The 11123-nt window shown below is 41.8% G+C and overlaps 2 protein-coding genes and 1 long non-coding RNA gene across 28 annotated transcripts in view; 1 reads left to right on the forward strand and 2 right to left on the reverse strand.

Moving 5' to 3' along the window:
• The window catches only part of LOC145547098 (uncharacterized), a 745699-nt gene that overhangs the window by 571560 nt on the left and 163016 nt on the right, over window positions 1–11123 (forward strand). The gene's annotated exons all lie outside the window — the stretch shown is intronic.
• STPG2 (sperm tail PG-rich repeat containing 2) overlaps window positions 1–11123 on the reverse strand; it is a 601931-nt gene that overhangs the window by 12374 nt on the left and 578434 nt on the right. The window lies entirely within an intron of this gene.
• On the reverse strand, window positions 4916–10882 carry LOC145521275 (uncharacterized). The gene is made up of 2 exons (XR_014065285.1): window positions 5610–10882; window positions 4916–5211 (listed from the first exon to the last, which is right to left on the reverse strand). It is a non-coding gene; the product is annotated as an uncharacterized LOC145521275 (long non-coding RNA).

Below are 11123 nucleotides of genomic sequence, written 5' to 3' on the forward strand. Positions count from 1 at the left end.
TTATGCCTCCCTCATGATATCATCTGCTAAGAATAATGTTAAATCCAACTTCAGATCTCTGATTGTAGAGAAAATTATATGTATAGCCACCAAGGAAAACTGAAGACAATTCATGACTAGGACCTACATCACAGAAAGATAAAATCATAATCCACAGAGTATATATCATTGTGGATATCTGAATTATCTAGATAGCTGAGGTATAACCTTTTAAATACTATCAACTAAAATTTTTAATTATTTTTAATGGCCACATTTCCTTCAACCAATCTGTACTTCTCTGTCATGCTAAGCAGAAGATGTGCAATGAAACTTTCTTGACACTGTAGCCATTATTATTTAATATTTGTTATTTAATACAGTGAAATATGATTTTAGACCAGACGTATAATGAAGAGATTTAGTCCTGAGGAGGCCCTGATCAAGACATGAGCCCTGAATTTTCTTTCTTGACTTCAGTTTTCTTTTTAATCATCAGTTGTGTCATTATAAAAGCTGCCTTGTGAAAGATTAATTGGTACCTCCTCATGATTTGATGTTACCTTCTTTTATGTGGTTTTCTTATTGTTCAGAAAATTATATTCTTCATTGTGCTAATCTCCATCACTCAAATTTTATCTCCAACTGAGTATCATTGGCTCAAAAACTGTCCCTGAAATCTCTGTATCCTTTCTTTTATAGTAAGTATCTTACTTTCCAAAGAGCATAAAGGAAACATATGCCTTATCATTTTAAGAATTAGTTTAAAAAATTTAGAGAGTTAGCTTACTATAAATTCAATAAATACATACAAGAGAGAATCCTACAGACAAACTCTTAAGATTCTCTTAGTGTTTGACATTTATTAGAATTCTAGGTATTAGCAATATTAAGGACCACGCATAACCTACATAAATAAATATTATATTCAGTATTTCTGAGTATAAGTTTACAAATCAAAGAACCTTTTTAATCTTGGGTTTTATAGGTAAAACTCACATTTTAAACTGTACTATGTATCCATATATATGTTGTTATATATATATAGTTTTATATATATATATATTTAAATTATTTTTAATGGCTACATTTCCTTCAACGTATCTGCACTTCCCTGTCACGTTTTATATATATGCATGTATGTGTATATATATATATATATACACACACACACACACACACACACACATACAGTGCAATGAACACTGTAGGGGTTACGGGTGCCAATATACATGTGCAGTGGAAAATCTGCATGCAACTTTGCTATCCACATTGTGGTTCCACACCTGTGGCTTCAACCAACTGCACATCTTCTTTAGTACTGTAGTATTTATTGTGGATAATCATTGGCAAGGTCTGATTTAAAATAAGTCACATAAAATACATTTGGAGATACAGAGGTAAATAATAATTTTCCAGAACTGCTAAAACTGAAGTATAATGCTAGCTTTTAATTAGCTATAGATTAGGAGAAATAAGCTATATTAATTAAAATGCCAGAGAGCAAGAAAAAAAATGTCTTTAAATTGTCACATAGAATTAGAAGTCACAAGGGAATATCATTCAAATCATAGCAATTTAGCTGCTCCCCACATAAGGAACTTTAGGCAACATATCCTGGTGTGAGTAAGAGCAGGAATTTATGTTACCATGGCTAATGATAACCCTGGGCACCACAGGAAAAACCTGACAGTGTAAGGTACATACATCTTGAGAGTGCCCATATGATGAATTGTCCCACTTGTCAATTCCCTTTTGTTGTTGTTCAGTTGCCCGGTTGTGTTTGACTCTTTGTGACTCTATGGAATACATATGCCAATCTTCCCTGTTCTTCACCATCTCCTGGAACTTGCTCAAACTCATGTTCATTGAGTCAGTGATGCCACCCAAACATCTCATCCTTTACTATCCATTTCTCCCCCTGCCCTCAATCTTTCCCAGTATCAGGTTCTTTTCAATTAATTGGTTCTTTACATCAGGTGGCCAAAGTATTGGAGCTTCAGCTTCAGCATCAGTCCTTCCGATGAATATTCAGGGTTGATTTCCTTTAGAATCGACTGGTTTGATCTCCTTGCTGTTCAAGGGACTCTCATAAGTCTTCTCCAACACCACAGTTCAAAAGCACCAATTCTTCAGCACTCAGCTTTCTTTATGGTCCAACTCTCACATCCATGCATGACTAATGGAAAAACCATAGCTTTGACTAGATGGAACTTTGTCTATAAAACGATGTTTTTGCTTTGTAGCACTCTGTCTAGGTTGGTCATAGCTTTTCCTCCAAGGAGCAAGAGTCTTTTAATTTCATGGCTGCAGTCACCATCTGCGGTGATTTTGGAACCCAAAAAATTAAGTCTGTAACCGTTTCCATTGTTTCCCCTCTATTTGACATGAAGTGATGGGACAGGAGGCCATGGTCTTCGTTTTTTGAATGTTAGGTTTTAAACCAGCTTTTTCACTCTCCTCTTTCACGTTCATCAAGAGGCTCTTTAGTTCTTCTCTTTCTGCCATAAGGGTGGTGTCATCTGCATATCTGAGGTTTTTGATATTTCTCCCAACTATCTTGATTCCAGCTTGTGCTTCATCCAGCCCAGCATTTCGTATGATGTACTCTGCATGTAAGTTAAATAATCAAGATGACAATATATAGCCTTGACATACTCCTGTCCCAATTTTGAACTAGTCCATTGTTCCATGTCAGGTTCTAACTGTTGCTTCTTGACCTTCATACAGGTTTCTCAGGAGACAGGTAAGGCAGTCTGGTAGTTCAATCTCTTTAAGAATTTTCCACAGTTTGTTTTGATCTACACAGTCAAAGGATTTCAGGTAGTCACTGAAGCAGAAATAGACGTTTCTGGAATCCTCTTGCTTTTTCTATGATCCAATGGATGTTGACGTTTTGATCTCTGGTTCCTCTGCCTTTTCTAAATCCAGATGAACAGCTGGAAGTTCTCAGCTCACATGTTGTTGAAGACTACAATGCAGAATTTGGAGCATTATTTTGCTAGAATGAGGAATGAATGCAACTTTGTGCTAGTTTGAACATTCTTTGGCATTGCCCTTTGTGGGATTGGAATTAAAACTGACCCTTTACAGTTCTGTGGCCGCTGCTGAGTTTTCCAAATTTGCTGGCATATAGAGTGCAACACTTTCACAGCATCATCTTCTAGGATTTGAAACAGGTCAGCTGGAATTCATCACCTCCATTAGTTTTGTTTACACAGATGCTTCCTAAGGCCCACTCAACTTCACACTCTAGGATGTCTGTCTCAAAGTGAGTGATCACAACATCGTGGCTATCTGGGTAATTAACATCTTTTTTGTAAAGTTCTGTGTATTCTTGCCATCTCTTCTTAATTTCTTCTGCTTCTGTTAGGTCCGTACAATTTCTGTCCTTTATTGTGCCCATCTTTGCATGAAATTTTAATTCAGATGACTATTATATCTATTCTTGTGGGAAAGAATCCCTTAGAAGAAATGGAGTAGTCCTCACAGTCAACAAAAGAGTCCAAAATGCAGTACTTGGGTGCAGTCTCAAAAACAACAGAATAATTTTGGCTCGTTTCTAAGGCAAAGCATTCACTATCACAGTAATCCAAGTCAGTGCCCCAACCACTAATGCCAAAGAAGCTGAAAGTTCCATGAAGACCTGTAAGACTTTCTAGAACTAACACCAAAAAAAGATGTCCTTTTCATCATAGGGGACCGGAATGCAAAATTAAGAAGTCAAGAGATACCTGGAAGCAAGTTTGGTCTTGGACTACAAAATGAAGCAGGGCAATGTCTAACAGAGTTTTGCCAAAAGAACACACTGGTCATAGCAAATACCCTCTTCCAAGAACACAATAGATGACTATATACATGGACATCACCAGACGGTCAATACCGAAATCAGAGTGATTATATTCTTTGCATCCGAAGATGGAAAAGCTCTATACGGTCAGCAAAAACAAGACTAGTAGCTGACTGTGGCCTACATCATGAACTCCTTACTGCCAAATTCAGATTTAAATTGAGGAAAGTAGGGAAAACCACAAGGCCATTCAAGTATTACCTAAATCAAATCCCTTATGATTATATACAGGAAGTGACAAATATATTCAAGGGATTACATATGATAGAGTGCCTGAAGAACTATGGATGGAGGTTCGTGACATTGTGCAGGAGGCAGTGATCAAGACCATCCCCAAGTAAAATAAATGCCAAAAGGCAAAATGGTTATCTGAGAAGGCCTTACACGTAGCTGAGAAGTGCAGAGAAGCTAAAGGCAAAGGATATATTTGCCTTTATAAGATATATTCATATATCTTATATATAAAAAGATGTATGTATATATATATATATATATATATATATATGAGATATAAAAAGATACATTCATCTGAATGCAGTTTTCCAAAGAATAGCAAGGAGAGATAAGAAAGCCTTCCTAAGTGATCAGGGCAAAGAAATAGAGGAAAACAATAGAATAGGAAAGACTAGAGATCTTTTCAAGAAAATTAGAAATACCAAGGGAACACTTCATGCAGAGATGGGTATAATAAAGCACAGAAACGGTATAGACCTAACAGAAGCAGAAGATATTAAGAAGAGGTGGCAAGAATAAACAGAAGAACTGTTGGGGGAGTCTGTAATTTCCTCAGTTCTGTCTCGCTACAGCAAAATTTTGAAGCATGGACTGATCGGTATTACAGCTCAGTTTTATTTGGCAAGTAAAGGAAAATACATCTGTCCTCGAGGTGTGAGGGTGGGCCGACCCAAAAGAAGTGAAGACAAGAGAAGCCTGCAGCTCAATTTTGGCTCCTCTTTTTATATGGTTTTCTCCTCCTCCTGAGTCTGCCCTATGTAAACAAGGCTAACCAGGAGGGCTGTTTGTTTCACCTGAGGCTCTTACTCTGGTCCTCCGACCTTCCTTTGTTCTATTTTTGTGGGCTTTCCCTTTCTTTGTTGTTTAGCCACTGTCTTTCTGGACTCCTTTGTCCTATTCTAACTACCTAACATTCTCCCCTTAAGAGATGGGAGGCCCAATTCTTTGGGAATAGGTACATTGAGGTCTCTCTGACTACTTCAGGTTGAACTGGGACAGTGAGGGGCATTGGGCCTCCCCCTCTTGCTAGTCTCAAGCCTCAGTGTCCTTATAGTGGTGTCCATCTAAGAATGAGTGGTATTTTCCGTGGTCAGGTGTAGTTTTATATATCCTTGTTGAACTGGCACTGCATGTTGTAGCTTGTTGACCTGGGCAGAGACAAAACAGGTTAGACAATCGATAATACATGGAGCAATCATAAGCAGCATCATTATGGTGATAACAGGGATTAGTAGGGGCATTACCCAACTCCAAATTCCCCCTCACCAGGAGAAGAATCCCCCAAAGAGAGATTGTAGCCACTCTGAAAACTCTCCAGCTCTTTCTTTGAGATCCTGTAGGATCTGGAATATTTTTCTTGAGGACTGTGAGACACTAACTTAGCTAGAGGTATTTACCCAGAAACAGCACGTCTCATTCAAGATGGCTCAAGTCCCTCCTTGTTCAGGGATCAGATATATCTCCTGTCTATTTGGGACTGCAACACCTGACAAGCTGTGTTGGCTCTTTAGAGCTATCCTGAGAAATCTTATCCCCAGAAACTTACTTTGGAGGTGTTCATTAGAATGGCACTCATTTGTAGTCCTGAAGAGATATCTGAGATCTCCCAGGGGCTCACAGGTATATTGAGTGTCCTCTTCTGTCTTTTTCCATGGCTTGACTCATGAGTAGTGAATCCAGGAGTTGTGTCCTGGTACCTTGACTGCTGTGGGGGTAGAAAGTATTACAGGAGAGGAGCCCTTCCATGTTTGCTGGAGTTGAGCCTTTGGCGACCCATCTTTCCAGACTTTATTAGGACTTGAGTCCCTGGAGCATATAGTGGTGGCTATTTAGAATATTTTAGGTCCTGGTTGATACCCCACAAGTGTTTATCTTGTTGAAATTGCCCAATGGTCATGGTATAAGACTAGAGGGTCTGAGGCTCTGGATCTAGGAAGAGGTCATTGACATAAACAAGAGGTCTCCCATATAGCATCTCATAAGGACTAAGACCAACCTGTTCCTTAGGGGCAATACAGGTGTGGAGAAGAGCTATTGGTAAAGCCTCCTTCCATCCCAGGGAGGTCTCCTGGGTTATCTTTTTTATCACTGATTTTAAGAATTGGTTGGCTCTTTCTACTTTTCCTGAAGACTGGGGCCTCCAGGCACAATGGAGATATTAAATAATGCCCAATGCTTTAGAGACCCCTTGGGTGACCTTAGAAGTAAATGATGTCCCATTGTCACTTTGTAATGACCTGGGCAGACATGGAGCAGTTTTTTTTACCACCTCCTCAGCCTTCTCAGTCTGGGTGGGAAAGCCTTCAATCCATCCTATGAATGTATCATGACTGGTAGGTATTTATACCATTGAGAAACTTGCATCTGAGTGAAGTCCATCTGCCAGTCTTCTCCTGGGCAGGCCCCACGTCATTGGACAGGCTGAGCCAGCTGGGGTCTTCAAGCTCCATGAGGGTTGTTTAATTGGCAAGTGGGACAAAAGGAGATCACTTGCTTTATAGTCGTTTGGAGGCCTGTTCCTCTGAAGGACCTTTCTAGTAATCTTAGGAGGGCCTTCTCCCCTAAATGAGTGATGGCATGTAAGGAGCTAACCAACTTCCACTGGAGGTTCCTAGGGAGAAAAAGGAGTCCCTCCTTTTGGAACCATCCCATATGATCTTCTCGAAAGCCCTCACTCTTAGCTTTATGAGTATATGAAAGAGTTTCTGGAAAATTAGTCTGAGGTGGCAGATCCCTATTAGGTCATTGTTCTGTAATGCTGCTCTCTTAGCTGCCTGATGGGCTGCTTGGTTCCCCTGTGCCACTTCCACGCTCCCTTTTTGGTGTATTTTACAATGAGACGCTGAAACCTCAGTGGGCAGATGGACTGCCTTCAAGAGTCTAAGGATTTGATCACCATATTTGATTGGGTACCCTCAGGTGGTCAAGTGGCCTCTTTCTTTCCAAATAGCAGAATGTGCATGTAGCACCAGAAAGACATACTTGCAATCAGTGTAAATGGCTATTCTTTTTCCTTTTCCCAACTCTAAAGCTTGAGTCAGGGCTATGAGCTCAGCTAATTGGGCTGAAGTATCTGGTGGCAAAGGTTTAGTCTCTATGGTCTCAAAATTGGAGACTACTGCATATCTGGCTCTTCTTTTTTCTATCCAAGACAAAGCTGCTTCCATCAGCATACCAGATTTCCTCAGGATTGGTCAATGGTCTTCTGACAATTCCTCTTGGGGTTTTGTCCAGTGGTCCAAGGTTTCTAGGCAAGAGTGAAAGGGGAGAGAGCCTTGGGGGACGGCAGGGTAGCTGAGTTAAGAACCTCACAAGGGGATATAGGCAGGCCTGGATTTTCTATCAGCACTACTTGATATCTAAGGATTCTTTGATCAGACATCCATTAACAGCCTCTCCCATTCAGGAGTTGTTCACTTGGTGGCTGGTAAAAATAGTTTGTCCCCAAGAGAGAGTTTTAAAGTATTTTCTATCAGGACTGCAATAGCTGCAAGATTTTGAAGGCAGGGAAAGATCTCTTCCCAATAAGGGAGTAGGACACTCAGGGACCACCAGAAACTGGTGGGAAAATATTTGTCCATCCCAGCAACAAAGATATGCTCGGGTGAATCTTTTTGTAGTTATTTTCCTGTAGCAACCAAAATGGTACAGGTTTGGGAGGAGAAGGCTCTGGAGAAGGAGGTCAGAACAGAGTAGGTAGCCCCTGTGTCAAACAAGAAATTCTCTGACCTACCTGCCACATCCAGCTGCAGCCTTGGCTCTAGTCCTATGATGGTTATCTGTGACAGGAGGGCTGGCTGGAGCAGGCCAATTCAGTCCTGTTGAACCATTGTGTGGGAAGGCTTGGCACTTCACTTTGAGGCTCTTGGCTCCCGAGGGCAGAGTGCTGCCCAATGTCTCAGCTGATGGCATTTGTAGCAAGCCATTTTAGGAGACTTGTCATGGTTTGGACACTTCTGGCCCAATGTCCTGCCTGTCTAGAGATTAGGCATTTGCCTTGTGCCTTGTCCTTCAAGGACTCAGGGTTACCATAGGGCTTCCCTGGCGGGTGGCCAGTATCTGGGTATGCCTTTTCTCTTTCCTTTTTTTCCCTTTCCTGGGCCTTGGCCTCCCTCTCCTGTTCTCTATTGTAAAAGGTATTGGTGGCTGTCTGAACCACCTCATCTAAAGAGGCAGCAGGGTCCTGCTGCTGTAACTGTTGTGACTTTATCCTGATGTCTGATGCACATTGGGACAGGCATTTGTCCTTTAAAATCGCCTGTCCATTGTAAGAGCCTAAGTCCAGATTGGTAAACTCTTGGAGGGCCTCTTTTAGTCTTTCCAGAAAGGCAATGGTGTTCTTGTTGAGCTCCTGAGTTATTGCTGAGACCAGGAACATTCTCACAACTAATAGGCTTCCTTCTATTTCCATGGGTGGACTTCCTTAGGGGTGAGTCTTTCTGAAGCTTATCCTACCCAGTACTGTTGCAACATGAGAGCCGAGCATCCCTGGGTCAGGGTGCTGATCCCCAGGCAGGCTGAGGCATGACAGCCTCCTGGAGATCGAATCCCTGGGAAGGTTGAGGCATGTCGGCCTCCTGGGACCCTTGGACTGGCAGGTCCCTGCACAGGTGTGACAACCTTCCGAGGACAAGCTCTCTAGGCAGCTCGAGGTAGGTCGACCTCCTGGAACCCCCGGACTGAAGTTGGGCACCTCCAAGGTCTCCAGCGCGACCAGTGCTGGGTAGGATGAAAGGGTTGTAATCTTAACTCGTTGCTGGTTTGTCCATTGCAGATGGGAATAGGTATCATGATGTAAAGCAATCCAAGCCTGTGCCCTGAGACTGGGAACCTGGTGAATCACCCATAAGCCTTATCCTCTTATTGCTCTGAGGGAATGTAAGTCACTGATTTTCCTCCTCTAGTCCTCCATAAGAACAGCTTAGGGTGTTTCCAGTGGTAGACATCTCATTGTCATAGACCCACTTTAGGTAATAACAGAAGTAATGACAAAGGAACGTGTTATCTGGTCCTGTTGGGGCATTAGGAATATTTTAATAATAATAAGTGGGGTGGAGTGATGTTGTCTACAAGGGGGCAGGGTCCTGGTTGTAGGAGTTAGTAAGTGGCTTAAAAACAAATTGATAAGAGGCAACAAACCAGATGTTCCATAAAAGTGGAGTGGAGATTTGATATGTGAACCCGCCCTAGCAGGTTCACTGAGAGATGCTGTTGTTGCACATGTAGGAAACATGGAAGATGAAGGCCTGAATATCTAGAGAGATTGGATATTATACAGTATTTCCCTCCCAAGGGCCAGGTATTTTCTGGTTGTCCCTCCAGAAGAATGTAGAGGCAACATTGTGGGCCTGGACAGGGCTCAGGAAAAGAGCATGAAACAAGAGGGAAGAGGGCAGGGCACAACTGTTGAAAGAATGACATAGCCCAAAGACATCACATAAACTGATTAAAATCAATTGGGTCCAATATGACAGACAAGTCAATTTCAACTGAACCTTGATCCTCAATCTGCAAGCTAAATGAGACACACAGAGGTTTTAGGACAGTTCCAAGGCACTGTCAAAAGACCAAGGAGTGGGTGGTTCCCCAATTTTTGGAATGATCCTCCCACTCATTAGCATATGAAATCACCCAGCTAGTGAAAACTAACCACACCACATTCCATTGCCACTGCACTCATTAGGCCCTGAAGCCAGACACCCTGGGTTTTGGCCAGGCTCAAGTCCTGGGAGAGAGGAGCTGAAGGACAGGAGGAAAAAGCAGTGGGAAAAACGTGACTCAGAATCCCCTTCATAACTTGCCAGAAAATCTGCTAAATACCTGACCTGTACTCACAGTTTTCTTTGGCCTGATCCTTGGCACAAAGAAGATTAAGGACAGAAGAACCTCAACCCCCTTGGGCAACAGCTACTAAGTAGCCCCTGCCAGATCCCTCAGTTGTACCCACTGCCACTTGCCTGTTCACAGGTGGTTCGAGGAAACAAGAAACGAGAGATTGTAAAGGAATTAAGATTTTGTTAGTCATATGTCCTTCTAGCCATAGGAGCGAAGAGTTCCTACCCCAACTGGAGATCTTCTGGAATCTGAGACTGAGCTGCATGAGTTTTCTGCCAAGTTTGTTTTTGCTGCCCTGGTTTCCAGCACACTGGGCTTCTTGTCACTTTCACTGTGCTAGGTTTTCTTTGCATTCAGCTTCCCTGCGGGAGCTTTTGCCTAGTTGCCCTTCTGCTGTGCTTGGCCTTCACCTCACGGGGGCCAAGCCGAGGTTGTTTCAGCCAGGTTAAATCTGAGAAATGGCATCATATATGTCAGGGGAGTTTTTAATTTCCTCAGTTCTGTCTCGCTGCAGCAAAAATTTGAAGCTACAGACTGATTGGTATTAGAGCTCAGTTTTATTTGGCAAGCAAAGGAAAATACATCCTCGAGGGATGAGGGCTGGCTGACCCCAAAGCAAAGAGAAGAGAAGCCCACAGCTCAATTTTGGCTCCTCTTTTTATATGTTTTTCTCCTCCCCCTGAGCCTGCCCTATGTAAATTGGGCTAGCCAGGAGGGCTGTTTGTTTCACCTGAGGTTCTCACTCTGGTCCTTGGACCTTCCTTTGTTCTATTTTCATGGGCTTTTCCCTCGTTTGTCTTTTAGCCACTGCCATTCTGGACTCCTTTTTCCTATTCTAACTACCTAACAGAAGTATACAAAAGATCCCTTTTGTAATAACATTTAATATCCCAAACATTAACATATTAAGCAAAGATTAAATTTGCCAGTAACTCTAAAGGTGAGATATGATTTTTAAAATTCCTAAATAAACCAAAAAAAAAAAAAAAAGCCCTTGCCTCCTCAAAACAAGCTCTATAATCATCAAATAAGGGATGAGTTTCCTCAAAAAAACCTAATGTTAAGTGATAGTGCTATTTCAAATGAAAGAGATGATAATGAATTAAAACAAATAGGAAACTTGGTGAAATTGTTGCAAAGGATTAGTTGGAGGGTGGGTAAGTGTCTTTTCCAACTAGTTTTGTTTTTCCAGCTAGTTCTGGTCTAGCAAGCTTTTAAAGAATTT

This window comes from Giraffa tippelskirchi, chromosome 1 (assembly GCF_054371585.1).
Source record: "Giraffa tippelskirchi isolate mGirTip1 chromosome 1, T2T-mGirTip1v1.2.pri, whole genome shotgun sequence".
In the NCBI taxonomy this organism is placed as follows: Eukaryota; Metazoa; Chordata; class Mammalia; order Artiodactyla; family Giraffidae; genus Giraffa; species Giraffa tippelskirchi.